The sequence below is a fragment of the Plectrocnemia conspersa genome, unplaced genomic scaffold, assembly GCF_051122295.1.
Source record: "Plectrocnemia conspersa isolate PC_06_02 unplaced genomic scaffold, ASM5112229v1 ptg000010l, whole genome shotgun sequence".
Classification (NCBI taxonomy): domain Eukaryota; kingdom Metazoa; phylum Arthropoda; class Insecta; order Trichoptera; family Polycentropodidae; genus Plectrocnemia; species Plectrocnemia conspersa.
This window is the reverse complement of record NW_028277174.1, coordinates 31,746,345-31,772,502: the sequence shown is the minus strand read 5'-3', so window position 1 is coordinate 31,772,502 and position 26,158 is coordinate 31,746,345. Positions and strand designations below refer to the sequence as shown.

Below are 26,158 nucleotides of genomic sequence, written 5' to 3'. Positions count from 1 at the left end.
CCGCGCTCTGTAATTAACCGGCAAAAAGCACTGATTACCATTTCTGGCTATAAAATATAATATATATGGACTCATGGGAAAAGTACACGGACGCTAAGTGTGCATACATAATATGAATTATGTTAAAAATAACGAAATTACTAAAACAGGGAGAAGTAACAAATCAATCAGTATGATACTTCTTTAGGATTTTACTACCTGCGCTGTCTGGAACAGTTACGCTATTAAAATAAATTTTATTTTATGTGGTAATTGATAACAAAATCTACTTTATAAGTCTCAAAATCTTAATGTGAGCAATAGTATTTTAAACGTTTTTTTATGAAACTTGTACAAATAAGAGAGAATGCTTATTTAGTAAATACTGCAGAATTCCGCCTAATAATGTATTGCCACTCTAATGAAGCAATAGCTTCCCGGGTGCATATTTATATGTGAAACCATTGTAGTCACTTCTAGATGATGATAAAAGATTCACTGTTAATTTTTAAAAGTCTGACTTGTTATTGAAATTTCAGTCTTATCTTTAAATGTGTTGTTATTAAAAAAATTTAATCCAAAAACGCTTTTGTGCGATTGTCACTTTATACTGGTATTTTTTCATAATTTAATACAGTTTGAAAATTCTATATTCCCGCCCATATTAACTATATTTTTTTGCGACGGATGTCGAGGGGTATCAATTAGACAAAGATTGAGCCGCTGTAGTACTATTTTATTGAAATAGTGTGGTTTACATGTATAATATATAAAAATAGATGAACAGTGCACGAGGTCGCATCGGCCGTTGCGAGCCCGCCAAAGTCACCAAGAGAATGTGTCGCCGTTTTATTATGGCCGTGTTTTAGCTGGCAAAGACCTTCGTCAATCAGACCAGCATACATTCGTCAATCCTTTCACCTGACTCCAGTGCCAAAATAGCCAGTAGCAAAATATTTTTCACGTGTGGTAAAATGTGTTTTTTATTGTACTGTAAAAAATGTTATTTTGTGTGTATGGTTGGATTGCAAAGAAATTGTGCATTAAGAAATTCTAAAACCTGGCCAAACAATAGCAACAGGATTATATTTAATCAGCTGGATAGTTATGAAGTAAAATAGACATGCACTTGTCAACAAAAATCGGATAGTTTCTTAACATGAAAATACGCATCTCCAAATAACGAAATTTTCTCTTAAAGACAATAAAGAATTTTACTGGAAGGTTTTATCTCATATATCTCATTCATCAGACCTAGATGGAAAAAATCAATATACAGACAATGTGAAAATTAGGCTATAAGAATATTTTGCATTCCTCCAATAAGCCTCCAATATTTTATGCTAATGAAATTCGGCATATAGATCTTTAAAGGAAAAATATATTTTGAAGCATTTTTAGCTTCATTAAAAAACGACATTTATTCCGGTATTATCTAATATATTATTTGCTTAAAACATTGTCATATTCATATCCTTTAAAGCTAAGTTGACCTTTAAGATCCTGAGGGAATCGTAACCTCACTTTCAGGTCCTGCTTTCCATCATTGCTATTTGAACTGATTCTTAAATTTATTTTAGAATTGCAAAATAATAGCAAAAAACAGTGCTTTTTGTTGTTATATTATATTATATATAAACTCAGAGGTAAAACTAATGGGACATATTTTTTTTAGTTAGCCCACTCATTTTTAATCATATCACAACCACATGACACGATTTTTCGTCAATATTTAGAATCTGTCATGAACCGTATGGTGAATATATATATTTTTTATACAACACGCGTAACTATTAATTCTATCAAAAATATAATACATAAGAGATAAATTCGTATATTTTTTGCTATTCAGGATGTGGATACAAAAAAGGCTTTTTATATTATAAACATTTTTTTACACGTATGAATTTATTATAATAAAATAAAAAAAACTTTAGGCGTCATACGGCGCTCGTGCCAGGGGTGATAGCGAAAAAAGTAGTGATAGGAAGGATGTGGTGGTTGAAAAAACAACCGGTGAGCGGATGAAGTTTTTTTGTATAAGTTAAAAAATGAGAATGGAATCAAAATAAATTTCCTCTTAAGCGATTGCCCACCACACAAATTAGTAGTGTGACGGCAATAAATTTGTATCATTAGTTATATCTGGCAATAGTGAGGATTAATTCAATAAACTTTGAGATGAGATGTATCTCTTATTACACTTTTTTTAATTTCTAAAAATGATTTATAAAGCGGATCAATTATTTATAATGTAACTGTTCTGTAATTAATTACACATCTGCTGTTATCCCAGGTGACATTAAATGTACCCACGGTTGAAAAAACTAGAACAAAAAACTCATCCAAAATATTTACTTTCGATTATGCTAATGAGCTCCAGTAAAAAATGATAATGACCACGTAAGGCCATCCAAATCGACAGTTAGTCTGTATTTTTTTGGTAATTTCGTGAAGCAGCAGCGCCACGTGCCACCGTCGCCGAAAAAAAGACACCCGTTCTAAACCAAAAACCCTAAAATTTGCTATTTTATTAAGGCCGTTCTCCATAACGACACTATAAAGACAACACTTTATTAGTGTTCCGTCCAATTTATATATATATTTGCGCTGCCTTATCGGAATAAGAATCGCGCTAAAAAGTGATGCTTTAAAATTTTATTAGCCCCAATTTCACGGTTAAAAAATATGATCATCACAATAGAGAAAAAAATAACACCATATGGATATTGCTATTATATATATTGTGTGTTGTTATAAAAGAATAAATTTCGCGTGATCGTCGGGTATTAAGATCGAATTTTCCAACGCTGTTCAACATTACAAAGTATATATCAAAATTAACTAGGTATTATTTTTTTGGGTTAAAAATGGTATTCGCGTCGGTTATAGTTACTAGGATTCTGCACGAAATATGTGAATAAATTATTTCGTTTAACATAAATTATAAATAATAAGTTCTAAAATAAACAACATGTTTTAGAATATAAATTTGTATAATGCGAACCGAAAACCATATAGTTAATTTATGTTTATAGGCGATAGATCAATGGTAGAAGATCCTATTTTCGATTTGAATCACATAAGCTTTGATTTCAAAAGAGCTTTTGAAACCGTAGATATATACATATATTGGTTTGATGCTAAAACTATTGCCGCTTTGATCTTATTTTGGAATAGTTACTTTTTCATTTGTAAATTAAAATTTTCTACTTCTAACTCTTGGTTAGTTTCGTTTTGCCTTCGGTCGTGTAACAACTGCCAATTAAAAGAAAATATTTAATGATTTTCAAGTTACATAAATTCAAAAAAGGAAGTAATGTAACTACAGTGACTAATAACGTACTGTAATATAAAGTAAAAATGTAGCAAAAACGCGTCATTTTTGGTTCAACAATTTCATTCGGAGATTTATTCTTGTAAGATGAACCATGCTAGAGATCCCATCAAATTTGATGACGAGCATCTCGATTGACATTATGGGAATTTTCAGAAAGTGTGAATATTGATAAATCAAAAATATAGCACTAACTATTTATTTTAATCTCTGCATAATTATTTTAATGTTGAAAAAAATTTTTTTAAGCATTATTAATAAATCTATTTAAAATATTCAGGTTTTTAATTTAAGAAACGGACACTAATTTTGCATCAAAGTATGTTAAATAAATTGAAATGTTTCTTTTTTCGGGTTTTGCGGTCAAAAATATGTGACTTTGCAGCCAAAATAGACGCTGGATAAAGCTAGTAATAGTTAATTGTTAAGTTGTACAATTTACCAAAGCAAAATAGTGTCGAGTTGTAAATATTTTGTAGACTGAGCGCTGGTCGAGAAGTGATCCTCTGTATGATCCGCAAAGATGTTGTTTGTTTTCGGTCTCGGTCTGGTTGTTTGTCGTCTGGAATCGTGTAATCGTCTGTTTTCGATGCGTGTGATTGTCTCTAACCCTCTCGTCTCAAATTGCTTATTCGTTTATTGGTGTGACAAAGTGTTATATATTTTCTACTCTTTATTCGAGACGTCTCTATCAAATTGGTTGGCCAATTGTATCGCTTGCATATTCGGACAATGAAATATGTTCACGCCATGATTAATTAAAACTACAAGTTGAGCGCATTTCGACGTCATTAATGCAAAGGGTAAATTACAATAGAGGTTCTTACGCTGGATAGACGCATTGTCTGTTGTATTATTTATGCAGAAAGGGTTGTTTTTATGGTTATTTTCGGGCGTGCTCAGTTACGCAATTGTGTTATTGAGTATTATCTTATTGTTATTATACCTTTTGTCAAAACGCGTTGCTATTTCCTTTTCATAAATTTGCAATTGTCGTTTAAATGATCTAGCGCTAATTGCGCAGCTACTGCCAAAGTGTCAAACAATGCCACATTAGAATGATTCCAAAATAAAGTGCTATGAAACATACAATATATGTATAGCATGAAACATACGCCGTGACGTATTTGCTGTAAAACATAAAACGAGGCTTCGACAGCACTTCAACATCGATGTAGCAATTTCCTCAATGTGGACACGCGATCAACTAGATAATTTAAACACATAAAATGATTGGGCATACCTGTTCTAATACAATATAAATACATATTAATTAGCAAAAGAAAATAAAAAACCGTTTCTAAATATACTTTGTAAACCAATTGAAAATTCCATAATATTTCAGAATCAACGTCAATGTACTTTTACCAGAAATTACAATGCATAGAATCGCAACATAAAAAACGACAATAATTGAAATAAAATTCGCACAGTTGACGATTAACCTCAACAGTGTGACTTTTTCACATGACATAACCGCAAAAACCGCAAACGACTCTTTCCGATGTGAGTAATGATGAATTGTTTGCGCAGTGAGGAATTTCACAGCTCGGATGAGTCAAGCAGATCGATCGGTAATTATAATGGTCGATAGGAAATCCGGAATTCCTTCTGAATTCCATTCCGCTGTTTCGGTATCTCGTTAAGAGCTTCGTCGTCGAAGGTGGCTCCGATCAGATACGGCGCTAGCTTTTAATTTATTCTCACCGCCGACGGCGATTTTCGAACCTTTTTTGCGGCCCGCGACCTTCGGAGAGGACGGAGCCAGGATGGGATTTTGGACTAAATTGCTTTTGATAATCACAAATGATTTTAAGAGAAAGTCTTATTTGTAATTTTGTTTATTATTATTAGAACCTTCCACACAATGGAGGGATTAAATTAGCATGTATAAACACAGTATTTTAGCAAAATTAATTTAAAAGTCTAAGACAAAAATAGATTTGTTTGGTAAAATGAGACACAACCGTGAGAAAACCTTTTTAGAAATTAAGTAAAATTACTAGCCATGAATCAGACAATATTTTTTTTAAATAACGACATTGAACCGGTAGTTCGTAATCTGTTCTAGCGGTTAATGACAATTTGTCTTAAAAATAATAAAATAATGGCCATCATTTTTTAATTGGCCGTTCCACCGAAAGGGGCTGAAAACAAAACCTATTATTGAGGTAGCCATAGACTTAAATATATATAGGAACTCAAGAAAAAAGATACTCATACCATATTTTTTTACGGAACTTCTTATTGAAGTCAATAATGGGAGCATGGAAACATGTTCGTGCTAGTTTTCGCTACGAATAATACTTTTGTGTTGTGTTGAATTGTGTATTCAGGGATAAGGCCGATATTTAAAGACAGGTTTCGAGACAGCTTTGGTGAATCACATATATGGATGTTGGTGGGCCAGTTGCATCTCTTTTTTATTTAACTAATAAAATATTTCAAAAGTTTATTTCATTAGTATTTCAATAAATGACATGCATTTTTCTGGCTAAATTCAATGAGTAGCAGATGCCCCCTGCCTATCTTCCAAATAACGTATCTGCCTAGCTCACATCTGATGCTGAAATTCCTTGACGTATCTCATCACGCTTTTCCTCTATGATAAAGGATCATATTTTATATAATGCTAGTTTGAGACAACTCTGATGAATCGCAGATGTGAATGTTTGCGGGTCAATTGCATCGCTTCTTGTACATGCCCCAAAATGTGTTTACGTTTTAAAATAGACATTGTCTAGATCCCAAATCCAAAGGGTCGAATAGCAATAGTGAAAGCCATGTTTCATTAAATTTAAGGAAATGTATTATTACCAAACATAATTATAGTAAACATGGTAGTTATTTACTTTAAGCATGTTATGATTCATGTATACAATAAAATTCGAAGAATTATCAGAATCCAACCAGTTTTCTTAAAACTTGTATTGTATATAAAACTACCTATTATGTTTTTGTAATAAATTTAAATTTAACGTGATAAATGGATAGCAAAAAAACAATACACGATGAATAAGTATTATATTTACATATATTGACTTTAAAATATCGAGATCGACCCTGGCCGTGTCGGGACAAAAAGTTGTGGTTTCGCAGGTATACACACACGTAAGGTGTAAAATAAGAGTAAAACAAATAACACCTGCTTAATCAAAAGGCGGTTACAGTCAAAGATAACTACTCGGGTTTCTGATTAATGTTACACACACACAAATGGCGCCACACTTTAAAATTAGAACACGCCGAAATAACACAATAAATTTGAGTGAAAAAATTGAGCCAACGAAAATTTTCAATTGCACAACTGTTTAAATATAACGTGCACTTTTTTATGCATGTCCTATTTACTCTCAGATTCTACCCCAAGCGATGCATAGAGAAAAAGTTTTTTATAAGTAAAAAAAACACATTAAGAACGGAGTGTGTTTATATTTTCGAATAGCTCTGCTTTTTATTTTTAAGCGTCGCAAAATAATAAATAGGTACATTATTTTTTAACGATCTTATTTTTAAGTTGATCTTTTTTCTGCTTATATAAAACGCGAATTTGAATGCTGTATTTTTAGATTTTACTCAGCTTTAAATTAATTTAGTTTAACATCACTAATGAATGGCAATACTTTTTCAATGCACTGTGAGTCATGCAAAAATCGTTCTTCTCGGTTGTGTTCTATTTTACCAAAAATATCCTTTTTGTCTGCGACGTTTAGAATCAGTTCTATTTGTTTTCTCACGCCTGTAAATTTTGCTCAAAGCTTTTTGATCGTTTTAAGACCCGCCGATAAATGGAAGGGTGGTTCAATTGTTAAGCCCTAACACTGAAATCAAAAATACATAACTTCTAGCAGATCATATGGAAGACCACACTAGAGAATTAATCGCAGATGAATATATTATATGTTACTAATTGGAATTAAGTTAGTAAAAATTGTTCATTACATAGAAACATATATGAGTTGCTTTATTACTTGAAGAAATGATTATATAGAAGTCGTTCTATCATAAAGTATTTATGTTGAGAGTGATGATACACTCAGTGTATAATTATCGAGAATGCATTTCCATTTAGAACAAATTAATCATGACGCATTTAGCGCAAAGCTGGCACACTTCTGCCGCTTCCTAACAAATACGAAAAAAAGGTAATAAACCATTTTTTTCGTATCATCGTTTTTTTCGGTGGACCCCTCGGGAGCTTTCTGGTGGGTGTTGCCCTTTATGGCTCTAATATATCATATCAGCGGCTCTCAAATGTGAATTTTTGCGACATAACGACGATAAAAATGTTGTTTTTTGTAGCAAATATTATTAGGAATATATATTTTTTATTTCTTACATACCAATATTCAAGATATAATTCTGCAAAAATTTTGTCGCTTAGAGAAACCCTTCAATTGCTTTATCCCCCAGCGTCAATCTGTCGGTCCGGCTGTCCAATATTGGCATTAATGGTCTCAATATTTACGATCTATTAGCGAACCGAATTTGTACAACAGCCTGCGATTTTACACCATATGCTACCCCTGCTGACGCATGCCATTTTTTCCATCATAGTGAAAAAGTGACCGATTACTATAGCAACCACGAAAGGTGTTCAAACTATGACGTGGACGATTTTTCAGGCCACTGCGAATACAAATATAAAAAATGTGTGAGATCCAAATTATATGAATACACCTTGCTATATTTTTTAAAAGTAATTGAAATGTACTTAATTTGCAGTTCTTCAGTTATAATACAATTAGCGTTTGAAAGTTTTTTTTTTATTCATTTGTATATATGTTTATATATTATTATAACTCAAAAAACATGTGAATTTAAAAATCAATTTCTTGTTGCATTTTAAATGGCCTAGTAAATAAAATTATATTCATACTATTGAAAATATTCAAACCCAAACCTAACCTAATGAAAGTATTAAAACTAGTTATAGTTTTTGAACTTCCGTTAGATTAATTCGTTTATGTTCCTTTCGAAAATGTCAAATTGAGTTTAAATTACATTTTGGAACAGAATATAATTTAAACTTCATAAAATACGCCTTAAATTAAAAAAAAATTTTAACTTCATCATCTGTTAATCAATTAATGAATAAGCAAGTTTGTATAGACACATATCACTGCTTCTAGACGGTAAAATATGCTAGCGATCATTTGTAGAATATAAACTGTTTATGCGATCAATTTAAGCGGCGTTATACTGCTGGTAATAAATTGCTAGCGGTGAATTGCTGGCGATAAATTTTCCTAGACTCCCTCAAAGTATTTCAAATCGAAATTAATTTTTTTCAAAATTCAAATTTCTTTTTTATAACCCTAATCTTTCAGGAGTGCTATGTCCATAGTACTGCCCTCGAAATCAGAAAAAATGTATGGCTTATTAAAAGTATTTTTATTATTATATGTATTTTAATTGTACGCTTAAAATAATTGAACGCTTCAATAACTCGCTTGTAAGTAATGCGACTTTATATATTCATATAACAAGTTAGAATTTGGCTTATCGCTTGATAACATTATTTGCAGGGTTTGCTATTAAATCTCTATAAAAAAACGAACTGTGTTTTTTTATTACATAATAACTTAACCTAATAAAAGTTCTAAAACTAAATATAGTTTTGTAATCTTATATAGGTTAAGTTTAAAATACAAACTAAGCCGACTCATCTCTCAGGAATAAATTTAGATAGACATCTACACAATACATATTGCTCCATAGTTTGTCTGTACTTTGATATTACATTATGTTTTAAAAATATAGCTATTCTTAACGATATAACTATGGATTTCTGATATAAAAGGACTGATCAAAGTGTATTTGTACCGAATTTTGGTCAATAAGAAGGTGCAAAAATAATTATCTCTTCCCAGAATTCAAAAATTCACGTCAAAATTATTAAAATCGTGTCGGTGCCGTCGCAGTAGAAACGCTCATTACCGAGCTTTCTCACTGCATTAGTAATACTAGTGTTACTCCACACCCAGCAAGCATATGTTGTATAATAAAATTATATTATTTATTGTAAGCGCACATTTTTTTATTATTAAATATCTGTTTTATAACCATGATGGTAGAGTGTAGTACAAATTTGTATACTAACACGTTCAGTGCGTCAGTGATTTTATTGCTTTTGACGTAGATTTTTGACTTGATAATTGTTTTTTACGCACTTCTATTGAGAATTTTGTTTAGATGCGCTTCATTCGATCTCTTTGGAATACGCATAATTTAATTTGCTTTCTTTTTTTTAAATATTTACTAAACCATCTTAAAACTTTTTCACTTATACCGATTTTCTCCAATTTCTTGGACATTACTATTCTATTTATTGTTTCGAAAGCTCTCTTTAAATCCAAGAAAACTGCTTCATTGATGTATCTGTATCCTTGGCTAACAACATATATAACTACTTATAATGCAGTCTCATTGGAACGTTTTTCTCTGAATCCCGATTGTTGTTCGCATAGAATGTTTTGATAAATAATAAACTACTTAAACTGTTTGATTACTACTGCGTTCATCACTTTTTCCATACAATGAACATTACTCTTATTTTCTCAACCTATTTACCATTTTTTTTATATTTTAAGTATAGGTATAATAGTAGCAGTCTTTAAATTATCAGGTATTTCTCTTTCGGAGAGTGCTTTATTTAATAAATAATGTAATTTAGTTTCTAATATGTCGCAACATTATTTAATTATATTTACATATAATTCTTCAGTATTCCACTTTGTGAATTTTTTTTACAGATACTGATTTCATAATTCATAATCAAACAGAAAAATCTATAAGTCACAAATTTCTACAAAACATTATCACTCGTTCTGGACCGTGGTAAACATTAAAAGAAATAATGATATAATTAAACAATAATTGCCAGGGTATACGAATCTTTGGGTTTTGCTTATCAATAATCATAATGTAACATAATTTTTTGTTTTGCCAATAATGTAATAAATATTTAAAAAATGTTGTAAGTGTCAATCTCTTTGTAATACCGGTATTATTGCAATATCTATACGGAAGCAACCACGGAAACTTTACGTGACGACCTCAATTGTTGCACAAAAATAAACACCCTTGACACAAAGGTCTTTGAAAAGCCCTTGTACTTCGACATGATACAGTTGAAACCATCCATTCCCTTACATTTTATATAAATGTGTCACGAATCAACTGGTTACAATTTATAGATATGTAATTCAAGTCGATGAAAGTAGAGTGCAATATGACATAAAATCGGCATTCTAATTAAATTCTCTCGTTTGCTTATCTTAACTTTAAAAATCATTTAAGTTATCCTCAAAAAAAAGATTGCCTCGGTTAAATTTGAACCCTTTCGGCTCCTGACCCCTCGATCTTGGCCGAGTGAGGCGAAATGAGACCCGCCGGTTAAATGTTTTAATGGCTAATTTGTTGCCCGGGGCTAGGCCCGATCGTTGTTGTTGTTGCAGACCTGGTTCGGTCAGGTAAGAGACGCGCCCCGAGGCGTTGCACCTGCGGGAGCCGAGCCCTGGGCCCTTTGCGAAAGGGCCGGCTCCAGACCAGAGGGCGCATAAGGTGCATGTTTCATTTTCATGAATGCTTTTTGATGGGTGTAATTACACCGCGATCTTATGTTGTATGATTCGGAGCCATCAAAATCATCGCGGCTGATATCTGAATCGGCGCCGATCATGAGCGTAGTGAATTATTATTATAATTTTGTATATCTAACCGGCCCAATGCGTTACGACATCAAAGACATCGTAATCGCAGTCTTCCGAACTATCTGATAAGTCAAAACAGCTATAGTATAGTAAATATAAATATTAAAAAAATGTGTTAAAGCACATGATGTATGGCTTTCAATTTTCAAATATCTGGTAAGCTTTACTTACATATTTTATATATAATATATACACAAAACATTGTACTTTTAATGTTCAAGAATCGTTTAACCATAGTTCTGTACATTTTTTAAATTGTCTTACGCAAAAAGCGTAAAACTGTGACTATTAGAATTTATAAGAATATGGACAATACCGTTACAATCGATAAAAACACCCAATCGGAAGGCGCAAAAATAAGTATCACTTCTCAGAAGTGAAAAATCCACGTCAAAAGCAATAAAATCGGCACGATTTTATTGCTTTTGACGTAATTTTTTGGCCAAAAGTGGACCAAAATTTGGTTAGAATAAACTTTGATTAGCCCTCTTATATCTATCGTATTTTTAAACATAGTGTAATATCGAAATGTAGACAAACTATGGAGATGCGATATCTGTCTGCACTTATTCTTCCGCTTAGAGATGAGTTGGGTTAGTTTGCATTTTGAACTTGACATAATAAAAGTTCAAAAACAGTTAGTTTTAAAACTTCCATTGGGTCAAGTTGGGTTTGGTCAATTCGTGTAAGTTAGGTTTGGGTTTGAACAGCAAATTTACGTTTCGAAACTGTCAAAATGATTTTCATAGACATTTTAGTAGCATATAATTTACGTCAGTTAAATTATATTTTCGCTAGTAGAAATATATATCTACTGGAAAAAATGTATTTGGGCTTCACCGAAAATTACACTCACTGTAACATTTTTTCATCATATTTAAATATATAATGATTAGTATGTAAATGTATATATTACTACATTTGGAACAGTTAAAATCATATCATTGTACTATCACCTTTAATATAATATTTTCACTGATAAAATTATATATCTACCGGTGAAAATGTATTTCATTAATCCAAGATTTTAGCTTTTCTCATGCCGGAGGGAGGTGGGGGAAAATAGATTTTTAGTCGTTTTTTAATGTTTCGATTTTATTAAAATTTATAGTATTTCATTAAATTACATACATTTTTTAGGATAGGCAAATGCTCCTGCCCACCCAAAATGACGTCCATGTTTGCACTATTCTAAACTATCACCAAAAACATTCTTTTAGTTCGCATGCTCGTTGAGGAGCCGGATAACTCGTGCAAGAGAAGTGATCTTGAGCACTAACGTCTTGGCCGCGATGGTAAGGATAAAGGACGTAATCGCAAAGCATTTTAAAGCTTACAGCTAAAAGTCTCTGAGCATTGGCGGATTGTCAACACCGCCTCATAACAAGTTTAATCAGTGCTTCATTGATTAACACAGTCAGTTCGAGAGCCATCCATTTCATCGTTATTCAAAGTTTGGGTATACGCGCTCTTTAATCAGCTCTCAAGTACACGATACGGATATACGTTATATATATCATTACATCGGTTTTTTGATAAATTTAAAAAATATAGTAATGATTTTAATTTGTATAAATTTGTTCAAAATATAAACATGAGCTTAATTTACTGTATGAAGCTGATTATTTTTTAAAACATGCATAAAATATTGCACCATCAATTCGTATGTACAACTTATACAAAAATTAGTATTTTTGCCGTAAAAAAAGATACCCTACCAAGAGGCGCCCCTGATCTCCGCCGCTAAATTAGGCAAGTGTGCCTAGCGCCACGCTCCTTTTCGGCTCAGTGAACTACTGAAGGAGTATCGCCCGGGGCGGCAATTTTTACGGGGCGGGCCAGATTCGAATTATTGAAAACGAAACGAAAAAAAATCCTCAGATGTATGCACATACCTATCTATAATAATTATTTCTCCAGACTTTTATTGTTTAGAGTTACAAACACGCGATTTATGAAATCTTACCCCTCAGGCACAATAATTGCACTGATGTTTTTTTACTAGCCTCTTTTGGGAATTGTGCCCTCTAATCGAGTTACTGGATGGAGATCAGCATCTGCCTCCTAAACGCCGAAGATATCCATTAAAGCGAAGCAGATGGCAATCGCCGCGTGCCTTTGCCGGTATTCGTTCAAAAGGCAATTTGGCCAAAAATTAACTGGATAGGCCCCGATGGGCTCAACTTTGCAAGTAGATCGGAACTTTCCAATCTTGATCCAATTATTATTATTATCTTATAAAAAATATTAACATTTTTGGAAATATCGAGGATAGTCATAACTTCTGCAGTTTTCTCATTCGGATTTTTTAAAAATACTTGTGTAACACTTGTGACGCTTTTATCATTCCATAACATATACTAAAAACCCTTTGAAATAGCGAGTGATAATAAAAAAGCGTCTTAAAATATTTGACGATTCTATTTTCACTGAAATCAATTTTTTTTATTATGAATTTACATTAAGTTCTAATCTTTAAAATCTAAAGTTTTTTTACTTTATTTTCATTGAGAAAATCCTATAAAATAATACACAAGATATCATTTTTTATTTAAAATCACAATAAAATCATATTGATTGCAATAGAACGACTCTTTTGTGCTACTTTGACCCGCATTTTAAAGAGAGAGGATCGTTCTAAAGGTTACCAGGTTTTAGGAGCGTGCCGCTTTTTGATAATATGGGTCAAAGACACCTGTTCGGTGAAGGCATTTAATTTAAATTCCTTGCCCTAAAATACTATAGCAAGGGGTCATTAAATGCCTTATTAGAAGCGCAAGGATTCGGAACAACAGGACCAAGAGTCTGCAAAGTGCCGTCCAGGGTATTAAAGCTTTCAAAATTATATATAATTACGTACCGACAAAATACGGGTCCTATTCGAAGCGAGCCTACTACTACTACTATTTTTTTAATCTTTAAGCATCTTTAAAATTATTTTGCTGCTTTGAATCCCATTAAAATAAATGTATTTTAATATATCATGAAACCTTGCATCATAATCTGAGGCAATCCGATCATATGTTTCAGCCATTAAGATAATTTAATAATTATTAAAAAATCGAAAGCAAAAGTTCCGCACATCCACTGCTTCTCACTCACTCTCGTCACTTAACACGCGAGCGAGCGAAAGGAAATGTATCTCACTATACGCGCCTGATATTCGCCATGATATTATTTCTGTTTTGGCTAGAAAAACTCGGAATTACTTTTTAAAGCAAATGGAGATTCTCTCTATGCATAAAAATCTTCCAAGCTGCTCGGCTTTGTTATGAGGAATATTTTATGAGCTAATAAAAGTTATTTAATTAGTATATGTGTCAAATTATAAAAAAAATGTTGTCAATCTGCTGCTCGGACGCCACCCCTAAGCTCTCGGGTCAAAGAGTGAAACGGGTTAATTTTAATACAATGCCAACATGATTGTTCATATTTGTATTGGAGAGGTGGCTTTGTTATCGCCTTGTTACTCCACAATGACAACCGGTAACACTCGGTTAGTCGTCTAATAGGACACGCAGATCCCCGACACAGATACGAATATCATTTCAATATTTCAGAGACTACAACGAGAACAAGCGTCGAGAAGAGTGGAAAAGGTTCGTGCGTTGGCCAACGGCGCCGAATTAGCGTTTTTCCGACAAAAACAATGGACCATTGTGATTTCGGTTCCCAATTATTAAATCCAATTACTCAGCGCTAATGTTGACAACCACCGTGAATCGGTTACACAATCTTAATCATTGTTTTACATACATATATATTTTTTGTATCGGATATCGCGTGTGACTGCATCCGAAAGTCAGGAAGTGAGCTAAAATACATAAGAAATAGTATCTACATATTATAGAATACTTAAAACTGATACAAATCAGATATTAACCATGACTTCATTAATTTATACACAAAGTGAAAAATTTAATTTTTGCTAATCTATGCAAATTTTTTAGTTTAAATCGTAGCTCAATGCTGCGATTAAACTTTACAAATATTCAATATTTTAATTGATATTTAGAATACACCGATTTCTAATCTCCATTAAAATTTAAACGGTTAATCGATATAAAAATATATGTATATGGTGAATTCAGAATTTAATTTAATTTGTGAGAGGCATTTGAAAGTAATCCGTGAGAATCGAGTTAAATTTTACAGTTAAAGTCATAAAAAATAAATTATGTATAACTTACCATCATTTGCAAAAGTAATATAATTTCGAAATTAATTTAATTGCCAATATAGTTGAAGTAAATGAGCGCCAGGCGCAAAGATATATAACTTAACTAAAACAAGCTGTTTAATAATTAAACTGTACAACATTTAAGTTAAGATAAACTATAAATTGTGTCGTTGATTATTGATGAGCAAATTATTGAGATGTATTTATTTTATCTTAACAAACTAATTATTTTATACAAGTGGCTTTTAAATATAATCATATATATCGTAAATATGTAATAAAATAAATTTTAATAAAAATTTGAGGAGCTTTTCTGGGTTTTAAATTTTCGTCCTTATCGCTGGTGATTTTATTTTTTTATGAAAATAAATACCACTTAATTATCGTATTTAATTTTATGTTTTTTATGCACTTTATAATTATATAATAATAATATTAATTATATAATTTCAATAGCGGTCTATTGAAAATATGCTTTAGTATTTTAAATCACAAGTAAACGTAAAAATCAATAAAAAATATTTATTATATTGATTTTTATGCAGAAATTTAACTTTTTTGATCTTTGAAAATCCATAATTAAAATCTAAAGCTTTAAATGTTTCATAATATATTTTATGTCTCTATTAAAGATTAATTTTTAATATTTTGTCAAAGAAAAAGTGTATGAGACAAAAAGTATTTATGGCTCGCAATTTTGCCCTCATCTCATGGTTATTTTAATATATTTGTATCTGCAGGAGCTTAAAAAAGCCGCAGAGAATCAAATCTACTAAATATGGTGGCTGCGGCATCACGACGGTGTCGTTTTTGGACATGACTAGTGCGTTATTGTGATCATTTGCTCACAATTCTGAACATTTTATTCAGATTTCCTTACGCAATAGGTGTAAAATTGCAGAACAATACTATTTAATGACTGTACTACCTAATTGTAAGAATTTGTAGAGGACTATATCGCAACAATCAAGGAGAACGGTTAATTGCACCTTGGCGTTCGATCAAACTTAACGTGCTATTTTTTTATCTTTTTTGAGACGACTATACCATTGTTTTGATCTTATCCTGGGTAACCATTGAGTCATCCACGACTTCATAGAAATTGTTTAGCAATTAAAAATTCATCTCTTTTTTGTCCTTAAAAATTGATTGCATTAACTGTACGAAATAGCTACTTTTTTCGGCAATCTTCTAAATATTTATTATTAAACAATAACTAAGCACAACATCCTTATTTTTTAATACTTGTAATCGTTGCGATGAAATTATTCGCGTATCTCATAAAACTATTTTATTTATTTGTCTTCTTTGACTTTCTAAAAACAGAGATTTCTTGTATCTATTCAGAGTTTTAATAGCACATGCATTTAAAATGAACTATAATAATAAAGGCACATAAAGATCAATACATATAACAATGATATATACAACCTTTAAATATATATATATATATATATATATATATATATATATATATATATATATATATATATATATATATATATATATATATATATATATATATATATATATATATATATATATATATATATATATATATATATATATATATATATATATATATATATATTAAATATTTTAGACAAAAACAAAAAGTCTGGTTCCGTCCCCAGTTCGAAAATTTAAAGGGATTCTTCTGAGAAGTGATAATTGTTTTTTGCGCCCTACTATTGACCAAAATTCGATTTGAATACATTTTGACAAACACTATTTTTATGTGGTTTAAATATACTCGTTTTTACATGCTAACACACATAAAATATTTTTTTAATATATCATAAATATGTATGTACTGTACATAAAAACCGTTTCACTGTACTTTTCATTCTACTGAATGGCAAATTAAAGGTATAATTTCTGAAGAAACTTTACGTGATCGATTTTTTTCATATTTTTCCAGTAATAAATACATCACTACTTACATTCAAGATAACTTTTACATCGCAGGTCTGTGCTATTATCAGTTCAGCGATTATTTCAGCTGTAAGTGTATTCCAAGGAAGTGTCGTAAGTACACTATGTTTGCGTTTATATACTCTTTTTGAGATAAGTGAGGTCTTTTCGCTTTTTCTTACACTCGACCTTCAAGTCAATGCATTGATTTGGGGCGGAAACAGACTATTGTTGTCTGTTACTTTTTTATAAGAATATTATTTCGTGTAACGGATATTCCCCAACCCTGTCACTGTATTTTTGATATTTTATAAATATATTTAATTAAATTTGAGCCCTTAAAAAATGACTGTACAGTGCAATATGTATTATTTTTAATATAAATAAATATTTTCAATGTTGCCGACCGATGCTTTCTCACAAACGTCATATCCTACGCATATACACTCGTCGAAAGCGTTTCGCTCAGATGTTCCCGACGGACAAAGTGTCAGTGTGAACTTGTTAATAGTATGGAATAAACAATAAGCCACCCTCGAGACCGGAGGGTGTGGCACTATCAAAATATATGGTAATCGCTTCGGGTTAACAATGATTGTTGCTTTTTTAAACCCTTTTATGTCAAAACTCATCTCAGTGGCCTTCTTTTCACATGAAAAGAATTGAAAATTATTATTTTTTTAATAAAAAAAAATTAAAATACACAAGATGGTCAACGCTCTCTACGCCCACGTGGCAGCCGCTGCCAAAATCCTGGGCAAATGTGAAAATTTTGACAAGTTTTTTTTCTCAACTCGGCGTCGTAAAACATAATCGATTTGCATACAATGAAGTCACGAGTGACGACCGTTTCGATGTCGGCGATAAAAGGAGTGATGATATCCGAGATAAGGATAATGAATTTGTGATTCAAGTGTCATTTTATTCGAAGCTCGAAGTGAATCCGAATTGGGTACTTAAAGGCTTGTTTGTTGAAAATAATAATTAATTAATTACGACGTTGCGTAATAAAGGCGGCGATCTTCTATTAATGTGCTAAGACAATGTTAACAGGAAGAGCTGTCATTGTCATTGTCAGAATTTGTGGTCTAGGTATTTGGACAAGGGCCAATTTATCAACCTATCCTCATGTAACGTACGTTCATTGAAGAATAGCTTCATATTATACATAAGCTGTTTATAATTTGAGACAAATTTTCTTCAGTTTGTGGACATGCTTTCTCATTATATAATGTACGTTTTTATTTTATTATTGTATTTTTGTAACACAAGGTAAACATTATTCTAAAATTCGATAAATATATAATAGTTCAACTAGCTGTCACATATAAAAAACACGGTTTTCCTTAGCTAATAAATAAAATGTGGCTCAAGAAAAATTATCGTAAGATTTATTATTTGCGCTACTTTTTATTGCACCATTTAATTTATTGAATAGCTTACTTTCTAAATATTATGTAAAACACCAGCACAATAGACCAGTGGTACAATCAGTGACTAATACCTGAAAGTCTTGGGTTCGAATGGCAATGAAATCGTGTCTAGAAGATCGGAATAATAATTCAAATTTCGATCGAGAATTACAGATTAGATTTTCCTTATCTCTCAGATTATTATTTTAATATATAATTAAAATCAAGCTAATAAGAGAATATTTTATACATTAAAAAATACCTTTGATGATATTGCAATTTTTTAAATATACATTTTCAGTCTTGTATTAAAAAAATATTTTAATATAAAATTGTGTGTATGTATAGTTCATATTGTAGTTGCTTGTGTTAATGATTTTTAGCTTTTTTGAAAAATGTATATTTCAGGAAATTTATGCAAAAAACATTTTTTAATAATAACATTACAGTGAAATCTCTTTGTAACGAATAACGAAATACCTAAATTCCCAGTATAACGAATTTTTAATTTGTCCCCAAAAAACTTTCATATAAAATGTTTTCATTGTAACGCATACTGATCTCAGTATAACGAAATTTAAGCGAAAGGAAATAAAACTACAGGAAACAAACAAAATAAAATAATATAATTACCGATAAATTGAGTACATCATAATATTATTTTTAAAGCTTTGTTTTGAATTAGTTGACAACTCCTGAATCGACTCAACAGCGATTCGGTAATCGTCGTTCGTTTTCGTTGGAAAACAGCCAATCGCAAGCGTCCAAACCGGAAGTCTACGAGGGAGACTTTTTCGAAAGTTCAAAACGCACTTCAGGGATATTAAATCGGCGTTTTGTTTTAGCCAGACTGATAAATCGTTCGAATCGCGCAAAGCGATATCTCACTTAGCAAGTCGCTATTGAAACTTGGCCGCGGGCCTAATTCCATAGGCCGTAAACATTATCCCAATCAAAAGAATAGGGAGCGTCTAGTTTTCAGCGCCGAGTCGATAAACTGACGCCATTATTTATGTTTTGTCTGGCCGATTCAAACAATTACTTCCTCATTTTTAAGCTGGCTTAGAAACGCATTACTTCAGTATTCTGTAGAATGCGTGAATATTTTTAGTAGATTTTTTTTTCAAACACATTCAGAAATTTGTTTTGCATTTTTTTCGATGCGCGTTTATTTTATTTTGTTTAATAATATACACAAAAAATACGATTTTTATAATCTAAGTACTTTTTTCCAACAAATAAGTCTTAGAACAATTCATTTTGTTGAACAAAAAATACGCTCTTTACATATGGTTCATGGTTAACAAATTACAGTGTTTAACTACATAGTTAATATTTAATCCATGCCTGCGTGACAACAGTCAGAAATATTTCTTTAAACAAAGTTTTGACTTACATTGATATATTTGTTAAATGTATTATTTTATCAATAGATTGCAATCTTTAATTTGCGTAAAATTAAAATATATATTTATTTACATCTAAAATTGGCTTGAATTTCACTTTTCTTTTTAATTTTTGGAACTCACTCTTTAGGGTGAATTTTTTTTTCTCTTTGCTCTAAAAACTGTGTGAATTTATTTACATTATATTTAATTTTATAGATTTAGATCATATTTACTACCATTACACATTATAAATTACAGATTTAAATAAATATTCATAAATGACGATCATGATGGTTAGATTTGTAATAAAAAATAAATTAAATAAACATAAAATAGCTATTACAAAAAATGAATCTTGTCATATAGTATATAGTAGAAACAAAATTAACTAAAATTAAAAATACTTTCTCACTGACTCCAAAGTATTTTTTATGTTCTTTTAAAGGTTGTTAAAATATTTATAAAAAAATCTGTACCATCTAATTTTATATTACTTTTTCAGGTTCTCAATAAACATATTAATTGCCTTTTTCTTAGCTTATTTTAACGAATTGGTATTTGAAATAATTTATCTTATATATTTTTCACCTGAATATATTTACATACTTGAATTAATTTATTTTATTAATTTTGAAATATAGCAAAAAAGTTTGACAAACTTGTATCGAAACAAATTTTAGAGATTAAAACTTAAATTCGTAAAGTTTTGTTCTAGGTCAATGAATTGGCGTTTACCCTATTTTTAAGCCAAAATATATATTTTTTAAATTAACTGTATTTAAAAATTTATCCAAAAAACATAAATTCGTGAAGTTTTGTTGTAGTACAATAAACATGCATTTACTCTTAGCGATTTTAAGTCAAAATGTATTTTTTTAAGTTAACTGTATTTAACAATTAATTCATAAAACTATGATTATATTACCAGCACGATAAACGAGTGGGATAAATCGCTGACTATTCACCTGTAAGACCTGGGTTCGAATTTTTTTCTATTTTTTTTTTATTGATTTATTTATTAACGTAATTCCGCATGAGTATAAAATTACTCATTCTGCGGTTACACTTTGAATTCCATGTGAACCTTAGAGTTTTTAATTTTTTTTTGTAACTGGGAAATCGGAATTATTAAATAATTATAATTCTGATTGATCATCACAAATTCGGTTTACCTAAATTTTTCTAAGCTCATCGATCGATATTTTCATAATAAATTAAAATCGAGCTAAATAGTACATTTCATCTTTTACCAGGCGGGGGGGGGGGGGGGAGGCAAAATTGAGCCGTTCAGTGCTCGTTCAAATAATATTTCCAGTTCATTAAGATTCATAGTATTAAATGATATGCATTTTTCTGGCCAAATTGAAGGGTCCGTTTCTGTTTAGAATCCGCATCAAAAGCAATAAAATCGTGCGGTCGTAATTATTTAGCGTTCGTATTAGGATTTTTTATAATCGTTGAATGAAGCACATCTAAAACGAATTTTGACCAATCGGAGAGCGCAAAAAACAATTATCCCTTCTCAGAAGTCAAAAATCCACGTCAAAAGCAATAAAATCGTGCCGTCACCGTCGCAGTGGACTCTCCTATTGACCAAATTTCGGTTTGAATATACTTTTATTAGTCCTCTAATATTAAAAATTCATAGTAAAATTGGTAAGGATAGCTATCATATTTTTAAAATATAGTATAATATCGAAATGCAGACAAACTATGAACCAATATTTTAGATGCGATGTCTGTCTGTACTTATTCTTCCGCTTATTTTCCCCTGAGAGTTTTTATTTTGGACTTGACTTAATAAAAGTTCTAAAACTATAATTAGTTTTAGAACTTTCATTATGTTAGGTTTGGGTTTGAACAGCAGATGTGCGTTTTGCAACTGTCTAATTGTGTTTTATAGACATTTTAAAGCAGCATATAATTTTATTATAAGTTAAATTATATTTTCGCTATAAAATATATATCTCATGGTGAAAATGTATTTGGACTTCACTAGTGAAAAATACACATTCCCTGTAAAATATACACATTGCATGTAAATAAATAATTTTACTAGCACCTGCCTGCTAAATTATATATTTTCACTAATAAAAATATATATCTACCGGTGAAAATGTATTATGATATGATTTCACTGAAATAACATATGTTTTTAAATATTTTCGGGATAAATTTTGGATAAGGTTTTGAAGAGAATATTTGAATATTCGATTAATCAAATTTTTGTACTAATTTTCAATTATATGAATATTTGAATAATTTATCGAATATTTGTAAAATGTTCGTTTGAAAAAATCTTAAAATGCAAAAATCTGCAAATGACCTCACTGCACCTCCCCACCTCCATACGATGTCCCTGCATATTAGATAAAAAAATCTTATATGCATTCAACAACAACAAAAAATATTAAATATATTGAAAGAAATTATTTTATTACATTAAAAACAATATTTTTCAAAATATTTTTTACGGAATAAAACACGTAAGTCAATTGAATATCTGCATATTCCCTTGAAAACAATCTGGAGTTATACTGAAGAGTAATTAAAAAATGACCATACTGTGAAAAATTTAAGTAAAACTCTAGCGGCTTTTATTAATGACTGTTTTCGAGTGAATTTGGACATGTTTAATTAATGTATCTACAAATTTTATTCCGAAGCGAATGCTCTAATGATTTAAAATTTGATTATCTGAATTAAATTTTACGAATGTTATATAACTTTTTAATTCTAAATTTTAAAAACCAGTTTTAAAATTTTACAAATTTGAAAATTGCTGTGGTGACGATTGCCTGTTTTGCTATAATCCTAATTGAATATTATGGATATTGTATAACTTATAATTATAACTTTATTTAATTGGGTAAATATTTTATTTTTAATCAATTTTTAAATCTTACAAATTTGACTGAGAAAACGGTTTTAAAAAACCTGCAAAACCTACTCTGTACTATTTTTATATTAGATTTATCATATATAAATATTTTACTATTATTAAGTACCTTTTTAAAATTATTTTCTACTACCTATTACAATAGGTTACAGAGTACAAAAATGCGGATATAAATCCATGAAACTAAAGTCGACATAATAATTGTACAGACTCCAAGTTGTTGAATTTATTCGGTAATAAAATAGAATTAAACGCAAACGAGCGCCGCAATAAAGCGGTTGCACCTGCCGCCAGTTGAGCGCCCCTGAGGGAGCATTCACATACGGAAGTCCTGCGAGTAGGATCAGTCGAGTGCCAGCTTTCGGCACGTGCGGTCGAATCGCGTCGCGTGGTGTGTGTTGCTCTTCAAACGTCACTCGAAAACATCGCGACTTTTCCAAATCAACTTCTTCTTCTATATCGCAGTGTTTTCTATTTATTTATTCGTGTGGTAAATAAAAAATATTTATATTTCGCTGATGAATAAATAAAAATCGGGAGTGAATATGTCGGCGATTGTGTAATTTTATATATTGATTCCGTTTTTGATCCATATATATATACATATATATATATAAAATTATTGTAACAATTTGAAGACGAGCTGGATTTCATCATTGCCTGCAACTATGGGTGAGTAATATTTGTATTAATTATTATTTTATTTAATTCATATACGTTAATTGAATCATCTAAAAATATGTAAAACTAAAAATAATACAGCTTGAAACTTTTTTGTATAAAATTGTGTAATTACATTTTTAATCTAAATGTAATATTTATTAATTTAAAAATAATTAAGCAGTGTCTCCAATATTTTTAAATATATTGTTAAATAAAAACCCTAAATATTTAGATGATTTATTAATGCAATAGAAAATGTAATTTTTGTGTTAAATTTAAAATTAACTGAATCGTCTGAATCTTAAGTTAATTTAAACTACGCGAATGTTAAGCTCAAAGAAATTATTTATTTTTTAAACTTAGATTCCGCAAAAATATATTTTACTCAAAATACGTGTTGTTGAAATTTAGTTTAAAAACGTTTATAAGCGATTTATTTTCGCAGTAATTTAAGCTAAATAAATAAGAGTTCTTTCTTTAAGGCTTTAAATTTATTTTTAATTAAATATTTTTACTGCGTATTTAAATGATTTATTAGCGCAATTAAATTTTTAATGTAATATTATTTCAATTATGAATAGAAATACATATTATTTAATTTATATAAATATGTTTTGACAGTAAAATCGTGATATATTTAGTAAAAGAAAAATATTGATTTTACTCAAAATAAGTATTAATACTATTTAGTTCAGAATGGTACAGAAACGTAGAGAATAACATTTTAGCGACACAATGTAAAATAGCTATACATACGATTTTACCTATGTTGTTTTTTATAATATCATTATAAAAATGTTCAGTAGTAAAAATGTGATATATTCGGTAAAAAAATGAATACAAAATATGTACAATATTATTGATATTTCTGGTTCAGAATCAAAGAAACATAATTTTTTGGCGCATTTAAAAGTAGCTTTAGAGTACGAAAGTAAATCTAATAAATAATTAATTTCCTCAATAGGAATAATATGAATTTTCCTAATTATAATTATGATTGAAAGTAAATCGATAATTAAGTATAGAAATTTAATTGCTTGTTCAATATATAAATTTATTGGCCTGAAAAAACTATTTTTCTATTTTTTATCATTATTAATTTTAATCTCACTAATACAAAATCAATCATAAAATATATTTATTTAACTCTAAACATCGTTATTTAACCGATAAATTCAAAATAACGTGTTTTAACCGTTGTGATATAAAAATATATGATATTCTCTTGTTACATAGATATAATTAAAATAAATGAATAACATTGATTTAAATATATATTTTATTAATAATTTTATTTGAATTTATATAATTTATGTAACGTTACTGTTTTTTCACTTTCTATTATACTTGAATGATTTCTCTATTATTTGCGATGATCAATCGATGACCACGTAACCAAATTGTTTTCACATTCTTTCTTATGATTATTGCCATGCTCGAGACAAGGTATAAAAATTATAACCCATCTGAATATTACGAGACCTCGCGAAATTGGCTCATGGCAGATGGCCGCTTTTCGCCATCTGTACCACCTTTTCATTTACCAAGTTCTCCTCATGATCACTGCTACAAAAAGCCGTCGGATAAACAAAATCCATACTGCTTCTTCATATCACCATTATTATTCAAGGATCGTATCGTCGACCGACTTCCTCGCGCTCCCTAACTGTCCACAGGAAACTGTCCGTCTGACGCTCAAGTCGTGCTCACACAATGTCATCGTGAGATTAATTCACGCACCATCAAAATTTCCATCGCGGCTTTTTTGCTTTTCTGTTGTGGATGTGATGGGTGGGGAAAGGAAGGAGACGACGGGGAAAAAAATGAAGAAAATGCGCAAAAGTACGCTCGCAACGCCTTCTTCTTTTTCCTTATTAAATCGAGATATTTTTAGATCCCCTTCATATTTTACGAATTATTAAAACACATCATAACAAATTTATTTTAATAATATTAAAATTAAAAATATTTTTTTGTAAATGAAGAATCAGAATCAGTATTTTAAATTAAAATATTTAGATGCTTTATTGGGGCATTTAAAAGTAGTCTATAATGATAGCGCATCTAATAGTATATAATTTAAGCTACGCAAATCAACTTAATGCGTTAAATATAAAAATATACAGTTTTAATATAATTTATTCTCAAATTCCTTCTTGTAATTGTTGTTTTATGTTTATTTTTAAATAGTTATTATTAAAATTGTATAGCAACGCATTTAAAAGTAGCCCGAAAGTTGATTTATATTAACGAAAAAAAATCTATAGAAATAATGTATTGCTTTCAAAATATATATTTTAATGAAATTCATACTAAATTATCTGTTTAATATCTCATTTTGATTATTATTAAGTGTTTTTTTTTTTAAAACAGCATTTAAAAGTAGCCCGTAAATTTATTTCAGATAATTTAAAATACGTAAATTTAATCAAAAAAATTATTGTTATATTAATATAACAACAAATTGATGTAATTTTTAATAATATTTCATTGTTTTTTCTGTTTTGTATTGATTTTTAAATATTTAAAATTGATGGCGCATTCAAAAGTAGCCTGTCAGTGTTTGTATACAATAAAAATATTTAATGAAATTTATACTAAAATATTTCACTCTGGCTGTTATTTCATTTGTAGCAAAAGTCGTTGTAATTTCAATAGTTCTTCTGTTTAA

The 26,158-nt window shown here is 30.1% G+C and overlaps 1 protein-coding gene across 4 annotated transcripts in view; it reads left to right on the top strand.

Annotated features, from left to right (window-relative positions):
* stet (rhomboid serine protease stem cell tumor) overlaps positions 1-26,158 on the top strand; it is a 180,796-nt gene that overhangs the window by 88,253 nt on the left and 66,385 nt on the right. Inside the window, exon 1 of one of the 4 annotated variants that reach the window (XM_088195302.1) lies at positions 23,170-23,496. The exons of the other annotated variants lie outside the window; for them this stretch is intronic. The gene's annotated coding sequence lies outside the window, so the exon portion shown is untranslated. Of the gene's footprint in view, positions 1-23,169; positions 23,497-26,158 lie in introns of those variants that run through there. 4 annotated transcript variants of the gene reach the window in all.